We start from the raw sequence: 14,804 nt of genomic DNA, 5'->3' as shown, positions 1-14,804 counted from the left end.
TGGGAGGCCAGTTGGAATGCAGTAAGCTGATTTTCAGAAGTAGCAGTAAGACAGAATTAATTCAAGTTAGTGTTTCCTGTCTCTTTGCTTAATTTTAACAACTGAAGAGCTAAGGAAAAGGTCCTTTCACTCTTGAGAACTAGTTCAGGGTCTGAACTTAGCCTGTTTGAGTGTTGCATCCACCTTTCATCCAGCAGCTGTCCAAGCTGGGGTTATACATGTTTCTGGCATTCATGTAACAGAGTCTTATTTCATTATGATCACACCATCTATGACCTTATGGAAGAAACTCAGAGCATAGAAGAAAGATCACTATGAGTTGTATTAGATGAATCAAAATCATAGGGAGGAGGGAATTAAGTATTTTTAAAAGATTCCCCACGTAATAAATTTTAATAATAATAATAAAATGTAAATTCAATCCAATTCAATTAAAAAAAAGATTCCCCATGTGATTCTAAAATGCTTCCAGGACTGAGAACCACAGGATTAGATGGTTTCAACCTTGGGAGGTTTCTAAGTAACTGGAACTCATTTCACATGCAGTAGGAGTAACTCTCTAGACCAGGACTATCCAATACAAATATAATATGGGTCATGAATATAATTTAAAAATTTTCAGATAACACATGGATAAAAGTGAAAAGCAACAGGTAAATTAATTTTATAACATATTTTATATAACCAAATATATCCAAAATATTATCATTTCAACATGTAATCAATATAAAAAAATAATGGAAAACTTTATAATTTTTTCGCAACTAAGTCTTGGAAGTTCGGTGTGTATTTTACATGTACAGCATATATTCTGTACTGGACAGCATGACTCTAGGAGCAAAGGCACTCTTCTACCATGGGAATATGTTCAAAGGGATACACCCCAAATGAGGATGGTTTTTACGTCCCTATTGGCTACCACTCCAGAATGGCATCATATATAGTAATAAAAGGTGTTTCACAGAATTGCTGGAAGGGTCTGTAGATATTTGGTCCAACTCCTTTATCTATTAACAAAGTGATTGAGGCCCAAAGGTGGAAGGCTTATACCAGATTGTACTGATAATTTATGGCAGCGCAAAGAATTTGTGCTGGAATTTTAGGCTCTTCTCACTATCCTGAAAGAGATCAGTAGTTGAAAAGGTGGTGTCTGTCCTAGGTCGCCCTCTTTTGGATTAGCAAAAAAGCGTTTTCTCTAGTGCTGAATAAAACAAAGAAACTAAGAAGCTTTTCATGTTACGTTAAAAATTAAAATACCGAATTTTCACTTGGTTGGAGTTTCTTATTAGTGTAGCAGGCTTGGGCCAGCTTATCTGATGCTTCCTCAACTTCAGTTTCAACACACAGGCAACGAATGAGGTGGTCAAGGGCCAAATTAACTCAGGAGGTTCCCAGCTGAATAGAGTGATTGATTTCTGGAACAATCCACACACCTGGAAGGAGCAATCAGAAGCCTCATGAACAGACTTGTGTTAAACAAAAGGGTGTCTGAGGTGTTAAAGGCCACTGGTTGGTTACAGTTTCTCATCTGTTTTGTAAGGAAACAAGAGTCAGTCAAGGTCACTTAAATACGAATAGCAACCGGCCTGATATTCAGGAGTGTGTGGTAATGAAAAACTCTTTCCAAAAACAAAAAGAAAAGAAAAGACTCTTCAACATGCGCCTCCCTAATTTGCAGTTGTGTACTAGAGAGAGCTGTGGGTCGATGTGTCTGGGTCCCATTTGTTCCTTTAATTATTCTCCCCAGTGTTTTGTGTTGGGGTTAACCTGGAGACAGGTCTGCCTCACTCATCGTTGGCTTCTCTATGGCTTGTCACTGTTACACCACATAACTGTGCAAATAGCCAACACTCAGATACAAACTGACACACACTGATTCTGTCCTTTGTGTGTTCAGTCATTGACTGGGCACTCCCTGCAAGGGACACAGAAGTAAAGGACATAGAACTTCTACCCTCAGGAGTCTTAGATGCCTGAGAAAGGAACATACAAACAGCTGAAATAGATCCCCCCAAACTAAGTGTTCAGAGATATGCATATGCAACACTATGGGAGATGCATCTTTTTACAGCTTTCTATCCATATAGTTTGTGTTTAGATCTGGGTGAGAGAGGGACACAGACATGACAGGGGGAGAAGAGAGGCAGATTTGATAAACTCCAACACTTGAAATCAGGGCATAAGTATGAAAGCTACGGCCTTAGTTTATTCTGCTTTAATTACACAGTGGTGAGAAAATCCCCATTTACCCAGAAAAGTAATGCATTCTTGCTTGTCCAATTTTGCATTACCCCGAAGGAGTTGGGTGTGAATTTTCACCAAAAATGTGAAAGACAGCCTTCCCAGTCAAATATATATTTATAAGACATTAACCATTTGCCCAGCAGAAGCAAGAGAATCTTCATCATGGGGCTTGCACAGAGCCCAGTTAATCTGGCAGTGTTCATGAGTCTTATTGGGAAGATACAAGCAAATGACCGTGCCCGGCAGTTGGAGCGATAAGCACAGTGCAGGACTGTTGATGTTAGGAACAGAGAAGCCTTTCCCCACAGGAAAGTCTAGGGCCTCGCTCTCTCCACCTCCTTCTCTCGACCTTGGAGTTGATAAAATTTTTAGGTTTTGCCACTGAGTGAGCAGAGCTGGGAATACCAGAGATCACTGAAGATTTTGTTTCTTGCTGGTGGTGGAAGGGATGATAGCAAAGCGTTTGAGATGAACCTTTAAGGATGGGATGAGTTTGAACAGGCAAATTGAGGAAGAGGAACATTCTAGGCAAAGGCAGTGGCACACAAAGGGAGAGAGGGAGAAAAGCCTAAAGAACTGAGAGGAGCCAGAGCGAGGCGGCGATCCTACGCTTCCAAATCAGGAACTCCTGCAAGCCCATTAAACAGGCTGAGGCAAAGTTCTCCATTGGGGCTAAATCTAATGCCCTGTCCCTAGAATAATCATCACTCAGGAATCAGGGAGCAGGGTGATAGGATGATATGGCGCAGGTGAAGGAACAATAGCAAACATCTCTCTTCCCTGGGCCAAGTTCCTCTCTCTCCCAAAGCTGTTTCAGATCCTCTGCCTTTCTTAAGCCCCCATGTAATAATGAGGACTCCGAGGTTAAATGTGCAGAGGGCTTTCTGAGCTCCTGCAGAGCACTGAATAATAGAGCTTTACAAACTAGGGGCTTTCAAAGTCCTTAATCCCAAGAAATTTAATAATATTCACAAACACAAGTTTAAATGAAAAGCTTGAAAAGCAAAAAAATGTCTGCTATATTAATAAAGCATTAGTGGACTGTAATAAGGTTTTGATTTAATCTCTTTAGAAAGCCCTTAATACTCTGCATCACATACAAAGCTAATCTTCTTGTTTCCCCTGAAACTCCACCTCAGCAAATTGTTCATCCAGCCATGGCAAGAAATTGGAGCCTCTTCAAAACTTATTCTGCCCACGAGAAAACCAGTAGAGATTTTCAGGTCTTATTTTATATCACACGCATCTCACTTTGGACTCACAGTGTATTTCATAGATTAAACAGTCCTCTATAAATAGTCATGTTTTTAAGTGGCAAAACTTAAAATACTTTCCAAGTAGTTATGCACAGATATGACTTCTCTACCTCCTTCAATCACTCTTTTTTTTCTCCTGTTAATCTGTCTTATGTCAATTTAATTATTAGACCGGCCAAAAGAACTCAAGAAGGCTAAGGAGGAAATTTCCCCCTCCCGACACTGTTCAACATGATTGTGGCCAGTAAATATGAATGGGGTAAACTGTAATTGTCTGGCATTCCATAATAAGATGTTTATTGTCTGAAGAAACTGGGTAAAATTACAACAGAGAACTGACCCTTAATTGATTGGGTTGAGGGAAGAGAAAGAGATTGAATATGCAGAGGAAGAGATCTGTACCACTCCCAGATCAAGTGTCCACTGGCTGCCATTAACTGAAACTCAATGAAATACCTTTGCTGCCTCATGGTTTCACTTCATCTACCCAAGGAGCAGTTTCCTGATTATTTAAATTAAATGTTAAGCTCATAACTTTAATAAAGTTTCATTGAAATGAAAAGTGAGGGCTTCCCTGGTGGCGCAGTGGTTGAGAGTCCGCCTGCCGATGCAGGGGACATGGGTTCGTGCCCCGGTGCGGGAAGATCCCACATGCCGCAGAGCGGCTGGGCCCGTGAGCCATGGCCGCTGAGCCTGCGCTCCGCAACGGGAGAGGCCACAAGAGTGAGAGGCCCGCGTACCACAAAAAAAAAAAAAAAAAAGAAAGAAAAAAAAAGAAAAGTGAGATGGTTCCTTCTGGAGTGGAGGTTAATACTTTACATTCTTCTTATCTCAGTTCTTTACCCGTAAAGGAGCATGAGGTGCCTTTAAGTGCATAAGGCGTTGTCATCCATCATACACTCTGCTCCTCATTAACAGACTGTTGGCCCGTGAGAGGGAGAGCAGAGTCCAAGGCGGGGATGGGATATAGCCAAATGGGCCAGGGCACCAGAGGAATTTTACTGCCCATGGCCAAGTTCTGCTCTTAGTGAAGGCAGCTGCACACAGGCATCCCTTCCCACCGGTGGCTGAGACGGAACAAAGATCCAAGTCAGGACACCAGGCTTAACATGCTCACAATGACTGTGGTCCAGAGCTCCAAGCTTTGAAAAGACATAAAACCCAGTTCATCCCACCCTCTACCTAAATAAACCTTTTTTATTGCATTTCTTATTTTTCCTACTAAGAAAACTCCTATACATTTATGGTGGACATTTTTGGAAATGCAAGGAAATTTTATTTTTACTGATACTATATATAAAATACATAACTAATGAGAACCTACTGTATAGCACAGGGAACTCTACTCCATGCTCTGTGGTGACCTAAATGGGACGGAAATCCAAAAAAGAGGGGACATATGCATCTGTATAGCTGATTCACTTTGCTGTACAGTAGAAACTAACACATTGTAAAGCAACTATACTCCAATAAAAATTTTTTAAAAAAGGAAATGCAAGGAAAATGTATTTACCTTTCGTTTTGAAAATCAATTCAGTTTTGCATTTGAAGCTTACATGCTGTTTTCTTCAGAACACTAAAAGTAGTGCAAAGGCAAGGAACCAGATTTGAAACTGTAGGAACTCCAGCCCCAAGAAGAGAGGCAGATAGAGCAATAAATGTAGTAAATGCCAAGGGTGGGGGGCATCAGAATACTTAATCATGAACATGGTACAATGCAAGCAAAGTTTTCACCCACGTGGCTCTTCTTTCCAGAACATTCCCAACACCAAATAGTCTGTTCTACTATCTCCATAATTACATTTATAGCTATCACCCCTCTTGTCATAATTTTGAATTTAACCCTTGCATGGAGTGTGCATTACATAATTTTAAGTGAGTAATCACTGTGATGTGTGCTGGTTATGTAAGACCACCAGGAATGTGAACAGTCTCATAAAAGTAATATCACACTGTATCCTGCTCTCGTTCAATTACTTGAAGCATGAATCCACCACACCACATCTTCTTTACTTTCTCCTAGGGATTATTATTTAGTCAATTCTATAAGGAATATGTCACATTTTTCAGCCCATGCAGTGAACAAACTTATTAGCTAAAATCTAGAGGAAGAAAAAACTCAGATTGCTAGATTTTTTTTTTTTTTTTTTTGCGGTACGCGGGCCTCTCACTGCTGTGGCCTCTCCCGTTGCGGAGCACAGGCTCCGGACGCGCAGGCTCAGCGGCCATGGCTCACGGGCCCAGCCGCTCCGCGGCATGTGGGATCCTCCCGGACTGGGGCACGAACCCGTGTCCCCTGCATCGGCAGGCGGACTCTCAACCACTGCGCCACCAGGGAAGCCCCAGATTGCTATATTTTAAAGTGACCAAGTCCTCTTTTCGTCTCCTTGCAGGTGGTGGTGGTCGTTCCTGAGACTGTGGTGGGGGAGGGAGATGTGAAGAGAGAAAGGAAGTTTCCAGCTCGCTCCCACTTCACTATGAACAGTGCAGGTGATGACTACAGTTCCTCGATCCCATTTCAGGTTCACTTTTCCATATTTTCCCGGGCTCCCAGAGTCCATATGAAATGATACGTAGAGAAACTAAGGATATGTAGAAAAAAATAGATACTACAGCTCTCAACAGCAGATAACTTTCTACCCTCCATTTTTGTTCCTAATTTTCAGTGAGTGAAATACTTTTGGTCAGACGCATTGGCTATCCCTGTTGCTCTTAGTGAAGTAGGTTTAGGGCATCTTTCAGCCGCGTTTAGACTGTCTGGAAACTCTGGGTGAGTCAAGACTGCAATCTGACCGTAAATAGAGGAATGACATTCAGCTTAAGGAACAGGTGGGCCAACTGCAGCAGGAATACTGTCCAAAGCTTTGGGATCCTGGAGATCTGGACTATCAAGAGGAGGGGGAAAAGGGCAACATGGGCAATGGGGATTGGCGGACAGAGACTAAGCTAGGCAAAGAGAAGAGTTAAATGTCTTCAATGATGAAAAGCCCCACGTGTCCGCAGGAGGTGACTTGCCCCAGAGATCAGAATGTGGCTCCTCAGTCTAGTGCGAGGCAGAACTCATGAAGACGGCGCGAGAGGCTGAGTGGGCTGCCTCGGGAAACACTGAGTTCCCCATTCCCGGAGCTGTTCAAGCAGAGATAGGAGAAACCATTTATTGGCGATTTCAAAATTGAGATATAGGGATTGCACTAAGTGGCCTTGAAGGGTTCTTTGCAACTCTGTAACTATATTATCATCTTCCTTTCTCTGGTCCTCAGTCTCAACTGGGGTCCTAAGAAAAGTGCTGGAAATCTTCCTATATTATAAATGAGGTCGTTGCTGAGCTCCCAACCTGCGTTCACCAACAGGTATGGCCTCTGTTGGCTGGTGTGGGAACACACAGTAGGGATTTCTGGCAGTGCTGTAGACAGCTCAAAAAAGCTCTGATTCCAACCTGAGCGGGGCTTGACCTAAGTCAGGTACAGGCACCTGCACAGATAGCCGCCTTCCATCCAGTTCACGAAGCCCCCACAGTACCCTCCCCACGCCTCATCCTCTCACATACAGGCATATTTGTGCCTGCACCCAGACCTCTGCATGCAACAGCTGACTTCCCTTTACAGGCTCCCTTGTGATGAAAGCCTCTCAAAACGCACGTGGTCAGTAGCAAGATCTTTAGCACAAATGCAGCTGCCCAATCAGCATCCTTATCCCCTGTCTCCAGTCCTGATGTAGGCTGTCACGCATCTTCCCCAAGCCAAGTTGCTAGGCAGCAGGAAGTCTCAAATCTGGACCAATCATAGACCAACTCTTGGTTTACCAGATCCACAGCCTTTGCTGCAGACTGAACCTAGAGTGCAAACTCTGGTGCAAAAACATCAAAATAATGCAAATATATCCTGGCCATTTCACCCCTTGCATGGTGACACAACACAGTAACCCTCCTGTTTCCCAGTAGAAACATGTGACCAAACGCACTGTATCATCTTAGGCAGGGGATAAACAGCCTTCTCTTGGACACTCATTCCTACAAAGCTACACCCCTATCCTCGCTTTTGCCACACGGAAGATACAAAGTCTTGGGCTATCTCTGATTTGTGAAATAAGGCAAACTGTCTATCATCATACTCCATCGGTGACAGGGGATATTGCCAGGATATTTCAAATGGCATCTTCTGTGACCTCATTTGAAGTGCTACTTTCCCCTCTGTCCATTGCATTATAGCAAAACCCTGCAGTTGTTTAAATAAGACTCTCAGGATGTACCACAAGGTCACTGACAGGCATTCTTGCATACGTAAAAGCCATATGGTATTTCCTGGCTTCCTTGAGGCCTCCATTATGCCATTTCCCCCCTTTACATCCAGGAAAATGAGTTCCTTCACACAATGGAAACGAAAGTGTCCTTTTCTAACTCAGATAATGGCAACTCAATACAATTCCATTCTAAGCAATAAGAAAGCTCTTATGGGGATAAATTAGGAGGCTGGGACTAACATATACACACTACTACGTATAAAATAGATAATGAACATGGACCTACTGTATAGCACAGGGAACTCTACTCAATATTTTGTAATAACCTATAAGGGAAAAGAATCTGAAAAAGAATATGTAGAACTGAATCACCGTGCCATAACCTGAAACTTACACGATACTGTAAATCAACTATACTTCAATTTAAAACATTTTTAAGTAAAATACAATAAAATCTGTTGCTTTCATCTAATTATATATAAAAAAAACTTCCTGTGGCAGTCTGAAGTGGCTGGCACCCGTGGCTGTGCCCTCCCCAACCCCGGATGTACCGCGTGTGTCCTAGAAAAAGCCCTTGAGACGAGGTCCCAGGGGCTCAGAGGATCTTTCCTGGCTGCACTTCCTCTCCTCTCTTCTCAGCCCTCTAGTCCTGTCCAAATAGCAGTGATTCCCATCCAAGGAGCCTTGATACAGCCCTTTTGACAGCAGTGAGATGCGCTGGCCAGGCTCTTGAAATTGCAGAGGCACTGATTTTCTGACTCTAGAGCCCCCTGGGATATCTGCTCTACAGCCATGGGCCAGAGCAGCCTCACTGCTGAGCCCAACTCAGGCGCCCCGGGCCCCAGGCAGATGGGTGCCGCCCAGACTCCATGCTGGGGAGGGGAATAAATAATCCTTTATATCTGTTTCAACCTTTACAGATCACAAGTACTTCCATGGGGCATTTCAATCTGATTCTAACAATTAGCCTTATCTGGGTTTAAGGAGGATGGGTGTAACGTCACTGTCATTCTACAGATGAGAAAACAGAGACACAGAAGATGCCCCAGGTCATATGAATAAATGGGGGATTAATACAAAGTACTGTTGAGTGAAAGTACCACTCCTACGATGTACTTCTACAACTATTATTCCTAAGAACAACCATAGTAGCTTATGAATACTATATTTATGAGTACTGACAGAAAGAATTCGGTGCACAACATTAGAAAAACAATGCTTCTAATTTAATCTTGCAACTTCGGTTCATTATTCTCTGGCAAGTGTCTCCTTCTGAACAGGATCGGCTACATAATTTGTGGGACCCAGTGCAAAATAAAAATGTGGGACCTCCTTTTAAAAACAGTATTAAGAATTTCAAGACATGTGTCTTGAGGCTGTACAGGTCACAAGCCCGTGAAGCCGGCCCTGCTTCACAGGCCTCAAGACACACTTAAGTCTTATAAGTGTAGCGACGAGGGAGGAAACATGGTTTTGGTTCTCTTATTCGTCTCATTTCATGAAAACTTTTAATTTTGTTTCCCCTTGTAAATCTCTTATATCATCATGAGTATCATTAGAATCAGAGATTCGCCACAATTCCTAGATGAGAAATCTAGATTGGTTTTTTTTCATTGATTCTCGACAGAACGTACTTCCTGTGGAGTTTTTATTCATCTTGCTGAGCCTCTCGAATACTGTGTAAAACAAAAACTAGGAAAGCAGTTCAATCTCCATTCCTCCCACTTTTAGACCCTTCAATCAAGAAAGGATACATTGAATATGCTAAAACGAAGCTAAAGGCTGCCTCTGTTAGCACACTTGTGAAGAACAAACAGTGCCATTGAAGGCACAGCCCCTCACAAGACTGTGCTAAGTGGTTCTCACTACAGAGATGCTAGACATTTTCAGCCTGGGGTGATCCAGTCTGTGCCAAGCCATAGCCCCACCCATCACGATTCTTCCCTAACTCTCCCACTTCCAAGCCAGGAAACAAATAAAAGAAAGCTAAGAAAACCACCTAACAACTAAGATGAAATGTAATGTCATTTAAGTGCACTATGATAAATGTTTAAATAAGAGCCACATTCTATATTTTTGTAAATACAATCATACACAGAAAAGGTGTTTTCACTAGGCTGATGTCTTGGAGTTTGGCTTTCTGTCCTCCATGATCCTTTTTCCTTGACAAATGACTTACCGTATTTAAACGATTCTAAGATGCATATTTTCTTCACATTTTCATATCTCTGAAATCAGAATGTGCCTTATAATCAGTGGCATTTTACAATCCCTGTCGGCCAGGAGGCAGTTGAAAGGGAGATGTCACTGCCTTATATACTCACGGTATCATGATATACGATAAAAAATATATGTCTATATATGCCCCAAAAAGCTCTTTTGGTAAGTATAAAATTAAAATTCTATGGATATGAAGCATTACATCATAGTTTATTTGGAAGTGTTTTTTTTTCTTTCTTAGTGTTACATAAAAACATAATTACTTTAAAAATTATCTCAAATATGATGAAACACTTCATATCTTCAATAGAATGCAACACCTGCCACTGACAATTTTGAAGAGTTTGAAAAGCTTCACATGTACCCACTGAGAAGCCATCCAAAGTTCATATTGGGAAAATTTCTCGGTACTAATGAAAGACTACTTTTTAAATATCCTTAGTGGAATATTGGTTGGTTGGTTGGTTGGTTTTTTAACTTTTTCCTGCTTAACAACAGGAAATTCCCCAACTCAGAAACCCAAACACTAGTAAAAGGAACTGGCCACATCAGAATACCAATATTAGTGGACAAATCAATTTTCTCTCTGGTCATGCTTTTAGAGGAAGTTAGAGAATTCCAATATAAGCTCTAGAGCAGCAATATCATATATAACATACAATGCAAGCCATATATGTAATTTTAATTTTCCTGTTGCAATATTTTAAAAAGTTTAAAAGGAGGTGAAATTAATTTTAATAATGTATGTTGTTTAACTCAATATATCCAAAATATTATCATTTCTACATGTAATCAATATAAAAATATTAATGAAATATTTCATTTCTGTTTGCCCTGTCTTTGAAATCTGCCGTGTGTTGTATTTGACACTTAGAATAATATATCGCAGTTTGCACTAACCACATTTCAGATGCTCGACAGCCACATGTGGCTCCAATATCAGACAATCAGACAATGGAGGACTAGTCAATACATACACTTATCAGCAAAACAAAATAATCCCTTCCAGACCATTTTGCTCAAGCGCGATCAGTCATAGAAGCATTTGGCAGAAGTTCCAGAGTGGAAGCTACTTCCACTGCACTCTTGTGACTGTGAACTACAATAAATTGGTTATCCTAACAATGACAACACGTTGCTCTGGAGCAATCCTGCTGAAGACCGTCCAGAACAGTGGTCTCCAACTAGGCTACTGGTACATGAATTCTTTTCAGAAAGTATGCGAGCAGGGGTAGTTTGTAGGAAATCCACGCTCAGATTCTCAAGATCCACGTGTCTTCTTGCCTAAAACTGATCTGCCCAAGAACGACGTCATTTCCTACTTGCTTAAAATTAAGCATTATTTTGCAGCTATTCTCAATACTAATCACTTACATGTGTCACTAACTGGAAAGAAAAGCACCTCCTAACTAATAGCAGTATATACTGTTGATGCTGATTCTTTTAAATATAATTGGAGTGTTTTTTGTACTACAAAATGTTTCCACAGCTAAAACTTCCACATAGAAACTGTATGTGATTTCTTTCACATAAGTTACATCATTCAACTAAACTAGTTAAAACCTGTTTTCTCAGATTGTATCTTGAAATATCTTTCCAAAGTAAAGTCAATCCTCATTTCATTTTATAAATAATTACATATTTTCTACCTCCTATTATCAAAAATTAAAATATGGCAGTTGCCAGACCAATTATTTTTCAGCTATGTATACTCTTCTCTTTCATAAAATATGGTTGAAAAGTTTGATTCTGTGGCCTAATAAAATTAATGTTTTAAAAATTTTTTATACATTATTCTTAGTTATTGCCAGAAACCCAACACCAGGATATGTTTACCAAAGGAAACTATGCATGCCATCTGATTCCTTGTTTTACACATGTTAGCTACATATTACATTGTTTAACTTTAAATTACATATAAGAAATAAAGTTATTATTCATTTTGAAGTGGATAAAATATCATTATCATTTTCATCTTCTATTTACTTTGTTAGTAAACTATTTAACAAGAGGTGTCCCCAAATTGATTTCTCCATGGTTTAAATAAGGCTCCTCAAAATGCATATTAACTCATGGTGGGAATGTAAATTGATACAGCCACTATGGAGAACAGTATGGAGGTTCCTTAAAAAACTAAAAATAGAGCTACCATACGACTCAGCAATCCCACTACTGAGCATATACCCTGAGAAAACCATAATTCAAAAAGAGTCATGTACCACAATGTTCACTGCAGCTCTATTTACAATAGCCAGGACATGGAAGCAACCTAAGTGTCCATCGACAGATGAGTGGATAAAGAAGAGGTGGCACATATATACAATGGAATATTACTCAGCCATAAAAAGAAACGAAATTTATTTGTAGTGACGTGGATGGACCTAGAGTCTGTCATACAGAGTGAAGTAAGTCAGAAAGAGAAAAACAAATACCATATGCTAACATGTATACATGGAATCTAAAAAAAAAAAAAGGGTTCTGAAGAACCTAGGGGCAGGACAGGAATAAAGACCCAGACATAGAGAATGGACTTGAGGACACAGGGAGGGGGATGGGTAAGCTGGGACGAAGTGAGAGAGTGGCATGGACATATATACACTACCAAATGTCAAATAGATAGCTAGTGGGAAGCAGCTGCATAGCACAGGGAGATCAGCTCGGTGCTTTGTGACCACCTAGAGGGATGGGATAGGGAGGGTGGGAGGTAGACGCAAGAGGGAGGGGATATGAGGATATATGTATATGTATAGTTGATTCACTTTGTTATACAGCAGAAACTAACACACCATTGTAAAGCAATTATACTCCAATAAAGATGTTTAAAAAAAGGTGACAAATAGGAATATAATTTATATATACTGCGCTCTGTCTCATTAGAAGTAATAGTCATCCTCTGAGTCATGAACTAATTTGGGGGAAAATAAACAATCGAACTCACTTAATGAAAGCATTTCCAACCAAATTCTAGTTTTCATTTTTAATAATCACTTATCAAAATGTGTAAAATTTTATACTGTTCTGATAAACTGTGTACTACTAATAATTTAATGATAAAACATTTAATACTTAGAGGCTTAGAGTTATAGGAAAATGTATTCCAACCCATATATACTTTTTTGCAGAGATGTATGGTAGGGTGACCAATAAAAAGCCTTTAAACATAAAAATATATTACATTAGTATTAATTATGTGAGGGACATTGCATGGAATGGTGCTTTCAAGGAGATTAAAAATCATGTAAAATTTCTGACTGTTCATGGTTTTTTTTATTTGTTTGCTCTTAATTAACAATGATGAGTGTCAAGTTTCCATGGTATTTTTAGCTCATTGGATGGATGTAAAAATGTGGTTAAATCATTTATTTAAAAGTATAAATATTTATAATATGCTGCAAATGATAACTGTACAAATACTTAAACTTATGATAAGAAATTTCAGAAGCTAACTTCAAGATGTTTGACAGGGTAGTTTTTCAAAATTCTTTTAGGTAGCCTATAATTAGAAAGTCTGAAGACCACTGCTATAGAACATAGTCTCGATGAAGCCCAGAGGAAAACTGAGTGGGGGAAAGAACTTTAGAAAGAATGACTTCTTTTTATTTTATTAGTTTTTAATTTCTGAATACAGCAGTCCCCCCCTTATTCCCAGGGGTGTGTCCCAAGACCCCCAGTGGATGCCTGAAACCGTGGATAGTACCAAACCCTATACAGACTATGGTTTTTCCTATACATACATACCTATGGCAAAGTTTAATTTATAAATTAGGCACAATAAGAGATTAATGACAATAACTAATAAAAGTAAAATAGAACAATTACTACAGTATACTGTAATAAAAGTTATGTGAATGTGGTCTCTCTCAAAATATCTTATTGTACAAATTTAATGTCTTTTCCATCTTAACTAAGCATTTATCACTCACTAGGGCTGTAATTTTTACATTTTGAGATGTGATAGCAAATCTGGCACAAATTTCCTTTTCCTTCTTCACAATTTCATGGATAGAAGATTCGTTCTTACTGTAGATCTTAGCAACCTCAGCATACGACGTTGTTCTTTCCCTATAGAGTCAAGAACTATCATCTTTTCACTTACAGGAAGCACTGTGGGCTTCTCTTTCGCATATCCGAATTGCCAGCATCACTACTTTTGCGCTTTAGGGCCATTATTAAGTAAAATAAGGGTTACTTGGACACAAGCACTGTGATACCTTGACGGTCTATCTGATAACCAAGTGACTAACGGGTGGGATATGTAGGACTAAAGAGATGATTCGCGTCCTGGATGGGACGGAGCAGGACGGCGCAAGATTTCATCATGCTACTCAGAATGGCGTGCAATTTAAAACTTATGAATTGTTTATTTCTGGGAATTGCCATTTAATATTTTCGGACCACGGTTGAGTGCGGGTAACTGAAACCACGGAAATCGAAACGGTGGATAAAGGTAGGGACTACTGAATAGCAGAAACCACTGTAACTTGATGTATACCAGCTTATTCGCCAGGACAGTTACACAGCCTTGCAACGGGTGAAAATTTAGGGATGCTTCTCAGCAATCCACAAATACTGTACTTACTCAAAATGGTCACTAGGTGGCAACCGTGCAGTGGACAAGAAGCCCTCTTCCGCGCTTCCGCTGGCCCTCTCAATCTTCTATCTCCTGCAAAAAGGAAAAGGATACGAATAACGTATAATAGTGACAACTACAACAAACAGCAATAGCAGGAAATATTTGTTTTAGGTCTTTCCATTTGCCAAGGACAGTAATAAGCCCTTCTCATCTCTGAAAATTTCAGAAATAGCCTTGTCTGGGAAGGTAATCTATTTTTCATTAATATCATT

This window comes from Orcinus orca, chromosome X (genome assembly GCF_937001465.1).
Source record: "Orcinus orca chromosome X, mOrcOrc1.1, whole genome shotgun sequence".
NCBI classification, from domain to species: Eukaryota; Metazoa; Chordata; class Mammalia; order Artiodactyla; family Delphinidae; genus Orcinus; species Orcinus orca.
The sequence above is the reverse complement of the archived record's forward strand: the minus strand, read 5'-3'. Positions refer to the sequence as shown.